General features: G+C 39.4%; 1 long non-coding RNA gene across 2 annotated transcripts; it reads right to left on the reverse strand.

The window, feature by feature from the left end:
• Positions 1 to 8,332: 8,332 nt before the first annotated feature.
• Positions 8,333 to 11,676, reverse strand: LOC101751267. 2 transcript variants are annotated; one of them, XR_003074315.3, is made up of 4 exons: positions 11,527 to 11,676; positions 9,119 to 9,248; positions 8,762 to 8,834; positions 8,333 to 8,631 (listed from the first exon to the last, which is right to left on the reverse strand). It is a non-coding gene; the product is annotated as an uncharacterized LOC101751267 (long non-coding RNA). The 2 variants fall into 2 exon arrangements; XR_006938732.1 differs by lacking the exon at positions 8,762 to 8,834.
• Positions 11,677 to 12,206: the final 530 nt, after the last annotated feature.

The raw sequence follows: 12,206 nt of genomic DNA on the forward strand, positions 1-12,206 counted from the left end.
TCAGGAAAATATAAAAACTACAAGCACCCATTGATTAGCAGATATTCTTATTGAATCACCGTAATCAAAAAGAGAAAGGCATCCCATTTGGGTCTCCATGACATAAATAAAAAGTATATTTGGGAGCATATCTTAAAGCGAGCACTTCACAAAGCCACTGTAGACTGAAGTAAAATATTAAGGATCATTCCATTCTTTGTTCTTTCCAAGGCGTAAAGACCACTACAAGAAGTAAAATGCAATCATTACATTTTAGAGAATTATATTTACATTATTCTTTAATTTCTGTATCTTCAGTTCCCAGGCACATTTTGTACCTCCTCACACAATTTAGCACCTTATTAATACAAACAATTGCTGCAGCTTTATCCTAGGAGAACAGCATGCTGCACCTGCATTAAAATCAGTAAGCCAACAGACTGTGACTTAAGCCAGTCTCCTGAGTAAAGGGTTTGAGTGTGGGTCTGCAGCCCACAGCCTCCAGCAGGAGCAACAGGAGTTCTGTGTCTGTGCAGCCAGCACTGGAGAATGGTTAAATACTCTCCTCTTTTCCTAATTCAGGTTGTCTGAAAGGGAGGCATCTAGTCTGAAGTTAATTTCCAAGTTGTTTTTTTTAAAAAAAAACTAGTGCAGAGCAGGTGCCATCAGAGGATGGACCTCACCCTCAAGAGGAGTTCTGCTGAAGCTGGCACACCCCATTCTCTGGAGATTTCTAGATTGATGATGGAGGAAGCTGAAGGCAATGTTTCAGACCAAACCTCCAACCTTTAAAATCAGGTGAGATACACCTTCTAACCCCTGCTCAACTGCCCCCTCCCACACCTGCTCATCTTGAATTGAATAAAAAATGATATTCAATTAAAAAAAAAGTTCTGCTAGAACTGCAGAGACTCATAATTTCCATTAATAAAGTTGTATTCATTTATTCTGGTTAAGGTTTGCTGATATATGCCTAGCAGAGAAATGGTGTTGCAGCAGGTGACCACTTAAAAATTACTGCATGAAATAATCTATTGGACAATATACCTTCTGGTTCCCATTGGGATTACTTATTTATTTATGCACTATAAAACCCTGCACAATAGATGAAAGTACAGACTCCTAAGGCCAAGACTACAAAACATCCCAAGAGATGTTTATCAGTTCCTGAGGCATTTTAGCCACATTAGTGCAGTTCTGTCCCTGAATTAATTTTCCCCACAGAATACCATGACTTATAGGTTGAGGCACAGTGGTTGACTGAAACAGCTATTTTATACTTTTGGCTGAGATAACATCTCTTTGTATTGCAGTGAATGGTTTTAGACACATGGCTCATGTTAGCTCTGGTATGAGTACATTTTGCTTTGTTAGAATGTATAGAATTGTCTTCTGAAAGCCAAAGTTTCCTGAGAAAATAAAAGCAAATTAAGACTTTAGTATAAGCATTGCCATATTTAAAGTCCTGCCTTTCTGTATATACATTCTTCACTAAGAGTAAAGATATAAAAAACATCAAATTACAAAGATCTGAATTCTTAAGGAACAGAAGAATTTTTCTAGCTCAGAACAGACACATTATGGGCCCAATCACCCAAAATGTACTTAATGTGTTCTTTAATTTTTTAAAACATTTGCAAAACTAATGCAAACTCATGGCAAGGACACCAGATTAATGTTGCTACAAGAGAGCAGGGAGGTGAAGGAGAGGACAGGGAAGGAAGCAATCCATGATTGCAAGCCAAAGCACCATAAAGGTGTTGTCATGTTAACTAGCTGCCAAACTCTAGAGTGGAGAACAAAGGAGAGACGCTGCTCCTTGCTCATCAAGCCACCTAAAAAAGCACACCTGTCTAGCAAGTGCAAAAAAAGTTGATGTTATAGGCAAGCTGATAGGGGGGTTACTAACTATTATGGCAATTGTTTGGTCCACATAGTCTCACATTTAGGGAGAATGAAAACTCTGTCTACTGAAAAGATAATTAGTGGCAACTACAGAATTCCTTGCTTTCTTATTTGAGCTTCATGCCAGGCAGCACTGGATATGTTTCTGTGACTGCGAAAGTGCAGGAACAGTAAAGAGTAAGTCAAGTTAATAGATGAAGTCTTCGTATAATCAGCACTTCCAGAGTTGACATTTGGAGTTGGAGCCTGTGACAATCATGTCTGTAGTTTGACTCAAATTACTCATCCAAGATCTCTCAAGGTATTTAAGTATCTAAACCCTCCTATCATTCCAGACTTCTTTCATCTACCTGCCTGCTGTAGGAAACTCAGCAACATCCTGCACAGACTTCCCATTGCAGAAGAGCAAAGACTAACACTTCGTTTGCGTGACATTCACAGAACAGTTTATAAGAGTAGAGGATTTGAAAAATACTTTATAAAAGCTCCAAGCAGTCATTTGGCTCATTGGCAAATCTGTCTGACTTCTGGAACCCACATTTCAGAAACTTCTCGTCCTGTCCACTACATTTGAAAAAAAGCCTTTGATTTTTTCACCCTGATATCAGTGTCACTTTACAAAATGTGAAGTATCATATGTCCAAAAGAGTGGTATCCAAATGACCTCATCTGCTTTCACCAAATCTCCTGTTTCACGGAACTAGGCATTGTTATTCCATGGATGATATGTTCATATTGGCCTAATGAAGCAAGTTCAGACTGAAGTAGTTTAAGACTGAAGTAGAAGGTCTGTACACAATTGTACTTTCATCAGCTGAAGGTGACCACACATATGACAGCATAAAATTTGTATAAGTTAAGACTACTATTACTTACTATATTGATAAGATAATAGTAAGATATTATATCAGGGCATGTTCAAAGTTTACGGAGTTACCCAAGGCACAAACATTTAAAATTTAAAATTTCGTCACACAGAATATCCTCCAAGGTGTTGTTGCATGAAGATATAATAGATGCAAAGTTAAGCTATTGGACAGTCAAATGGGCAAGTTACACAGAAAATTAAGAAAAACACCAATCAAACAAACAAAACCCCTTGTAAATATTGCTTGCTCTTTTAACAAAGTACAAGAGAGAAAAAATGACAAATTATAATTAAAAAATTAGCAGGCATGTGCATTATGCACATCTGAGAAGGACAGAATGAAGTCCCCTGCAGGCAGTGCTAATGCTGTTCAGGTTCAGTTATTCAGATTATGTTGTCTCTTAATGTTAGCAGCACAATCTCTGCATTGGACTATAATATTTTCATTTGCTTTTGACTCTCTACTCTACTTTTCACCTTCTTTTCCATCTGCTGTTACAGAACCATTTCTGAGCTAGCATGGCCCTGGAGATGACAAGGGGAGAAACACAGCAAACTGGAGAGAGGCTTCCCTGGTGAGAGGAGAGCTGTGGTAGCCCTGGGGCTGTCAAGCATGGCTCTGGCTCCAGACGATAGGCATTATATAGTGAGTATGATTTCTGATGCGGTTATGGTGTCCAATCCATGGATTAAGTAAAATAAAACACAACTCAGCAGTGCTCTGAGGGAATGTAAAATTTCAGTCTTCCTCTGGAATAATATAGGGGGAAGGAAAAGAAATTATTTCCCTAAATTGAAGTACTGACCGTTCATCAAAAAAACTAAATTCAGATCCGTAACGTCTTTCACATGTTTGACAACCTAAGACCCACCAAAACTGCCCAGAGGTCAGTGATTAGAGACCAAAATGACTTTGCAGATTTGATTTCTATATTGGTCTCTAAATGTTACTGTCCTTTGTATGTTCTGATTGAGTTTGAGACCTATGATTTTACTATTGTTTTTCTAGAGAGTCTCTCAGTGCAAACAAGCATGTGTATCCACATCCCTAGAGAATAATGCACTAATTCTCCCTGTGACTGTTTTCTTCCTACTAAGTTTAGCTGTAGATTCTTCATTATCTTCAAGTTTCCCCATCATTAATCTGCAATACTTTCACAAACATACAAATGGATTCTTGCACAGCTGCAGCAATTTTATCCATTCTGAAGTTTCAAGGATAATTTTACATCACAGGTTTACAGCTACATTGCTTCCCTTCCAAATTCATTCTTATGTCCTTCACACTATTTGATCACCTTTGAAAAATGATAGACATAAATCTCCCTTTGTTCTCACTGTATGATCAGAGTGGAAAACAAATGCCCTTGGAATAGGTGTAATTCCAGAAGCATTTCAATTGCACTCCTAAAGGTCTAGAAATGCATACAGGCATCCTATAATTATAAACAAGAAATGGTACAGGAGTTATTTACTACTAAGAATACAACCTGTATTCAAGAAGAAATACATTATCTCTGTATCTAAATATACAATATGTACACCCATAAAATTCAGCAAAATGTCTCTTCCTTTTCTGTGTATCAACTCAGCAGAAGTAATGAAAGGTTCTTACATAGCCTGCAGCATGCTGAATCTGCATAAATCTTTATTTTTTCCTTGGGGAATATGTCTTTACTTGACTGCAAACAGGTGTCTTTCACATCCGCTTTGAAACACAGCCTACACGCTGCAAAATTAAAGTAATTTCTCAGCTAGAATCACAGTGGCATTTTGGGAAACCTACAGAAGGTCAACACAGGCTTTTTCCAGAGTTGAGCAGCTTCTAAACTTCTTACCAAGTCTATTCCAGAACTCAAAATCCTTTTTACTTGATCTTTTTAACTCTATATTAGCAGGAGATTTAGCTCTTAACCCTTGAATGCCTTTAACTTGAGGTCCGAATTTTCCAGTCCAAATTCCCACACATTACTACACAGTTTAGGGTAGAATTATCCCTTCATTTGCATTGCAGAGAATAGACTTACCTGCTTTTCTGCCTAAAACCACCATGTCATTTCAACTCTACCGAAGTTCTGTTTTGAGGGTGTGGAGGCATTTCAGCTTAAGGTGGACAAGCAGTTATTTCCATATGACATTTGTAAAGGTGTTTTAGGCTAAGCAGTAAGGTGAGAGAGAGTTCAGAAGAGTTACAGGGGAATTCTCTGTAGCTATATGCACATAAACACGACTGCATTTTGCATTATCTGAGAGCAGCAGTTCTTCCTCTATTTTGGGATGAATTTCTGACTGTCATATGTATAGCTATGGATTGTACGAGGGAGGGGTAAAATGATGAACATCTTGGCTCATCAAATAAACCCCCTTTAAACTGCCCTAGCTCTGCACAATTTTGAGTTGTCTGGCAGTGTTTATGCATATTTACTTTGTCTGACATCACATTGTAAATTACAGGGAGTTGATGGGCAGCTCAGTCAAGAAGAAATGAAACACCATCAAAAAAGGATAATAAATTTGCAAGCAATGACCACGGACTTTTCCAAGTGGTATTTCTCAGGTTCATATTATGTTTGGAATATATTGTCCAAATGTACCTAAATCACCCTTTTATAGTGGTAATAGGACAAAGATTGAATGAGCTTTGGATTAATGCCTCTGTGTATTTAATTGCCAAATGTGTCAGGCTTCTAGTTTTTCCTAGCTATAAAATGTTTTATGCTTGAGAGAGTACAGACTGATTGTTTTTCTTTTCTTTGTTTGTTTGTTTGTTTTTGTTTTTGTTTAGCTGACTAAAATTGAGTGGGCACAGGCATTTATTTCTTTTATTTTTATAACGCTATATAATACCGATGTCTCTTCTGGCAGTTTTGATTCTTTTAGAGATTTAAATTCTATTTAGGGGTAGTTAAATTCTGTGACCTCATACTGTGTTTGAAGTACCTTCCCACTGTTGTTTAATAAAGCTCATGATGAAAGAAAAGCCCAGTACCAGTCATAGCTATTGTTATCAGGGAACAAGAGAGGGAATAATGACAGATGAAGGGTGGAATATTGTCAAAGACTTTTTTTCCACACATAAACAGTTCACTGGTCTTCACAATCTTATGAGTATCTGTCTATGATTCTGCTCCCAACATTCTTTATCACCACTGCTAGGAAAAACAACACCAAACATCAGAGCCCTCCATAGACTCTCCTATGTGTCAATGGCACCTGGAATTCAGTGTCCTAAATGACAGGGAAAGATTAAGTGTTACCTAACAACTGAACAGTTGCTGCAATCCATTTACAAAAACAAACAAAAAAATAAACAACACTTAAATATCAGTGATATTTATCAAACACAACTTATAGTCACGTTCTTAAATGAACGTAACATTGAAAGAATTTAGCAGAGAGCCAAGGTGTTCTCTAACAGATCTCTCTTCCTTCAGCCCCCCCCAAAACTGCTATGAGTAAAGCAGCAGAAAAAAAGAAAGGATCCCTTTGAAAAGTTTAGTGCCAACAACTTTTTCAGGTGCAGATGTTATACTGTTCCAAGGTGCTGTCTCCTCTTTTGATTCCTCTGAAGTCCTGTTCCTGGTGCTGCTTAAAAATGTCAGATATCTCTTACAGTGTGTATGAGCAGTTGAAAGTCAGTTTACTGAATGAAACTATGCTATCATTTTTTATCACAAAAGTATTGTCATATGTGTTTCTACCTGCTAGATGAATCATTCCAAGTCATAGATGTGCTAGATAACGTTGCTATACTGAGAGCGTGTGAGTTTTATTTTAAGAAATATAAATTGGAAATAGAATACATATGTTAGTCTAAAATTACTAAGCTTCAAAATATTCATAAAAGGAAGTAAGATGCCAACACTGGGGGAAATGAAAAGTGAATGAATTGTGTGATTTTCCCCAGTTTGTGAATCATTCACAGATTATTTTTAAACATAGCATGTGTAGCCATACACTGAGAAGATGCCCATTCACCAAGTATCTAAAATGGGTGTCCATCAGCCAGCAGCCCAGAGGGAGTGTTAGTGTAAATTTGGTCGTGAGACATGCTCTCTGTTCCTCAACTGGGAAACTGATGCTGTAATGGGAATGAGGAAAGGTAAAGAAAAAGAAACAGTCATAAATTTTGCCATCAGGCTTCAGCGGATCAGATGAGGACCCTTTACAGGGTTCAGTGCTGCTGGGCACAGCTCACCTGTGACTGTTTCAGTCACACCTTCTTTGAGCATCTATCATTCATCCTGCTCTGATCTCATCAAATTATCGAAGTCAGAAAAATTAGCACAGATAGAAAAATAACTTCTTGTGCTGGATTTCACAAGATCAGCACACTGCAGGCTAGAGATGAAAAATAGGCACATCTCACTCACATCCTAGGAAAACTTTTTTGTCACTACAGTCGGTGGAACATTTTGACTAATGAGGCAGTTATATTGCACAGTCACTCAGTAGCTTTAAGGAAAGGTCAGAGACATACAATGAACTAAGCAACACAGGGTCCTCCCCTCCTCAATGTAAGGGGCTGGATCCGAGTAGTGCCTTGATCCTTTCAATCTTGTCATCCATAATTTCTCATTAAAAAAGCTTCCTCCCAAAGAGCTGAGAGACCAGGAGTCCAGTTTTGTGTGCAGGAGGAGCTGCTGAGACTGAGCTGTTATTGTTCTGTAATTGTCAAAGTAGCCTCTGTGTGCCTGTAGATATTTATAATCTGGTATATTTTAAAGTAAGTGTGTTATCTCCTAGAGAACAGCATGTTTGATGTAATTCTAGTGGGATATATGAAACCATGTGTTCCATGTGAATGGTGGAGCCACCAGGGGAAGTGCGTGACAAGCTGAGGCTGCTGCATTCAGCCTGCTCAGGAAAACACCAGAGAAAATAACCTGACTACCATTATGATCAGATCTCTCCTTGCTCCCAAATTAAATAAATAAAAATGAGAACATTAAATAAAGCTTTCTGGGTGCCATGAATTGTGAGAGGATTAGTGTTTCTGCACATGCTAATAAGTGTTTTCAGTAGCTAAATCAAGGGAGTTTAGTGCCAGTTGTCCAATATAAATTTTATTTGGTCAGGCTCACGTAATACACTGAGCTATCAAAAGGGCATACAAAGATCCTTTTGAGATCATTTTCCAATAACACAAGATTTGCTTTGGTGTTGCACACCCGATAGCACCATCTCACTAGGTGCAGAATATCAGACAGTGCACAGAAAAAAACTGTCTGACTGCTTACAACACAATCCAAGGAACTACAAACCTTGTAAAAAGGGAATCTTTCTTTCTTCACTCCATCCTCTGTATCTCTTGCTTTTTTATACCACATTATATATGTGAGGATCTTGTTTTGAATGCCACGTTTATATTTCCTCCAAACAAATACATGTGAGATCATGCTGTGTTGCTGGGAACATGATAATTAGCTTTGCTGCAATATGAGAGCCTGAGGTGATGCACTGATAGAGTAGGGCACACACAACACCTCCCTGAGCATTTTTCAGCAATCAGATGAGGAAATTATGAGACTTACAATTGGAACAGCTATGGAAATAAAATACTTCTTCATAGCTTTCTCATTACAGTTTCATCTCTGTGTATTTTATTGCTGCTGAAATTAGTTGCTCATTGATGCTGCATTTGGAGACTCCTTACTATGTTTCTGTTTCAGTTAAAGCACATTATTCAGTTAAAGCACATTATTCAGATAAAGTGAAATAGACGTGGTAGTGAGCAACAGTTGACTGCTCATTGGATATTTGAGCTGAATGTCGAAGAAGCAGACCTCAGTTGGTATCAGTTTTCTTGCAAGTCAGCAGAAAGGACCAAATACAAAGACAATACTGAATTGAACAATATGGTTCATACCAGCTGGAAGCTAAAAAAAAAAAAAAAAAATCAGTAGGGTGACACGCTAAAGGGTATTTCTCCATTTAGCTCTGGTAAAGAAGTATCTTCTCTACCATAGCTTGTTAGCATATGCAGAGCTAGTTTATTAAAATACATACCACTGATGATTGATGGGAGGTGTTGTTAGAGCCATAATGAGATATAATTTATCCATCACAGATTCAGAAAAGCCTTTTCAATAAGGAAATAGATGTGGGTCAGCTTCTGGCTACCTAAACCAGTGGCACTGCGCTAGAGATCAGAGCAGTGAATTGCATGTGTCCAGAGACATAATTTCGTTATAAATTAGCAATAGTTCTAGGTAGGTAGGTAGCTAGGAAGGAGGGAAGGAAGGACGGAGGGAGGGAAGGAGGAAGGGAGGGGGAGAGGGAAGTGAGGAAAGGGAGGGAAGGAGTACATATTTCAGGCTCGCATAAGCCTGTAATAAAATTTGTAGTGAAAGATCCTGTTCCTACCTTCTTGCAAGAGACCATCTACTTTCACCAGACTCTAGTATCTCTAGTCATGTAGTCACATCTGGTCATTGGTAAATCTTTCAGCACATATATCTTCTCCAGAATGTACTTTTCAAAATGTACTTTGATCCTAGAGGACACAGAGACATGCTTGAGATTCTTTCTGCATTATTTACTCTTTTATACATACATCTACCCTCTAATTTTCCAGGATCTTTGAGAGTTAGGATGAGGGAAAAGAAAAAAGTAAGGAAGAGTATTTTTCAATTTTAAATTACTTTGTGAAATCCTGTATTGTTTGAAATTCTCTTTCCTTCCTCATTTTTTGGTCACAAACACAGGAGTGTCAAAGAAACGCAGACCTACCCCAGAGAGACATTCACAGCCTCAACTTATTCTTTTACCCTTGGAGTTTTATTCACAACACTGCTGATGCATGACATGCCTGGTAACTCTTGACATGTTATATGTCTGGCTGTGTAACATACTGAAGGTTTTTTGCAGATCCAAAAGGCTTTGGATTGTTCACAAATCTAGACACTTTCAAAATGATTTACTACCTTCCTAAGGTATTACCTACCAAAGGCCCTACCTGGGCTTTGCTGTATTTTCTGGATTGAGTGACAGCCTATTGGAGGTTAAGGGGTGTATGATGAATGGCAATTTGTAACAGTTTCCTCTTATTTCTATTTAAATTTATTTCCCCAAGTCTTTAAGCTGACAGGTAAGGATATGGTTGCAGCCTATCTCTCAGGCCATCTATGTGTCCCTAAAAAAGAAAAAAATCATTTAATGCAGCTCTTTGCAAACCTGAATATTTCTTTCCTTAATACCATCCCACAACTGGTTTGATCCTCAGAACTTTTTTTCTAACATTTCTACTTGTTAGAGATGCCAAATGTGTAGAAATAAAATGTATTTATTCAGCAGCACTTACCAAGATCAGCAGCTTAAGTTCCTACTTTTGGCAAGTCAAACAATAACAAGCACTGGGCAAGGAGCTCTCTTCAGTGCTTTGCTTAATTTGCTTGGGATCATGCAAATGAATAGTTACTTTCTCATATTTTTCCCTGACATCCTCAGAAATATTTTTCTGCACTGTGTTGGTTTCTTCCCCTTTGTTGTTGCTTTGCATTTGCTTTTGCACAATACTGCTGTTGGGCTGTCTGTGCTTTCATTATTACTGGTGGTTTATCTCCGAAACTGTTCCCCTTCTGCTCTGCAGTTAGATATGAACTTTCAATTTGCTTTATCTCCCAACAACTTTTGACAGAGTTAGCGTGGGATGTCAAAGTACTTTTCATTCAAACACTTGCATTTTGCATTTCAGTCTCTAACTTATTATGAATCAGTTTCAAAAAGCATTAAATACATTAGTCAGGTCACCAAAACGCTAATTCTTTGCTTCTCCATTTCCTGCTTAAGCTCACTAAACAGATGGTTATCTGACTACTGGTTGAAAGTGTGTAATGTCCCTCAGCAGGAGCCCCCTCCCCAGCAGGGCAACTCCAGACAATGGGGTGACCTGGGGAGGAGAGGGAGGCTGGAGTGTCTGGGAGCAGCAGGGCAGAACTTCTCCTCCAGACTAGATGGCACAGGAGGACAGAAGGAAAGGACAGCTCCAAAAAATCCTTCAGCCTCTGTTCTGCCTGCACAAGGGAGAAAAAAGGAGCAAGAAGTCACCACAAAGGGTGATAGGGATGCTGGTATCCAGCTCCACATGCTGCTGACTTCTCCTCACCATGAGCTGCACATCTACCTGCTGAACACAGCACTGCCATCGCTCAGGGACAGGGGTGTGACATGTTGTTCAAACATTCTTCAAACATTCTGCTTTGATGAGGTGTTTTTTGTTTTCTTGATCACTTTGTTTTTAAATAGGCTTTTGGTGGGTAGTGATGGGAGTGATACCTTAGCCAGCGTTTAGCAGACTGAGGAAGAAGGCATCAAGACAGGTCAATATACCACCTTCCTAGCCCTTTTCCATTCTTTCCCACCAAATTCTGTGCACTGATTTTCCCAACAAAGACCCCATGGAAAATTTTCTCCTTGGGCATGGGATTGGACAGGGAAAGCACGGCTGTCAAACGTGGCAGAAATAGCCCAGCTGCTCGTCCGTGGCCAGAAAAGGATACATCCTTCCCCTTGCCCCACAGATCCCTTGCCTAGGCCAGATGGGGACTTCTAGAGAAAGGACAGACAGAACTTTCAGAGAACATACAGGGATAAGACTGGAAGCTGTACATCTCTGCTCTGTATAGTTTATAGACATTGCTGATGCAGTCACTACTCGGCTGCCAAGCTGCACATCATATGTAGCAAATGGCTAAAGAACAGCCAATACAGACAACGCAACTGAAAAGCTATTTCCCAACTTCCATAGTCAGTAAAATGTAAAAAGTGCTTACCTGCATTTCTTGTCTACATATGCAACAATCAACTTCAATAAAGCTTTGGCAAATGCCTGGGAACCTCAGGCACAGACAGACTGCAGGAAGGATGTAGCTAAAACACCCGAGAAGGAAATGAGTGACTGTGGCTTGGATCCAAGCATAGTCACAGGCACCTTCCTTGGCTTGCAATTTCAGCTGAACTGTGTTTGCCCCTGAGAGCTGTGGGGAATCAGGGCAAAGTTTATCAGTTCCTAAATAGGAAAAAATGAGAGACGAGTAGAGTAAATATTTTTCACTTTGTGAATTCATTGGAAATCTGCCTTTTTCCTCTTAAATAGGGGAAATATTATTAAATTCCAGACCCAGCTGTGCGGGACAGCTGGAGAAGCAGCTGTGCTTGCATGGTCACACCATCACATCCTAGGGTCTCATATGGATGGACAGCCCCATCTATGTGCTTGGACTGAAAGACACACAGCTTCTCTCTCATTTTTTCCTTCTTTCACAAGTGCTCTGGGATGTGACAGGTATCTTTCCCTGCAGCAACCCAACCAGGCAAACACAACAGGACACAACACCAGAAGACTAACGGGTGCACTTCCTCTTCTCCACCAGGAAGCCCGTCTCCTGGCCTAGCTTCCACTTCTCCTTCTCCACCAGGGAGCCTGTCTCCTGGCCCAGCTTCCTTCGTCCCC

The sequence above is a fragment of the Gallus gallus genome, chromosome 3, assembly GCF_016699485.2.
Source record: "Gallus gallus isolate bGalGal1 chromosome 3, bGalGal1.mat.broiler.GRCg7b, whole genome shotgun sequence".
Taxonomy (NCBI): domain Eukaryota; kingdom Metazoa; phylum Chordata; class Aves; order Galliformes; family Phasianidae; genus Gallus; species Gallus gallus.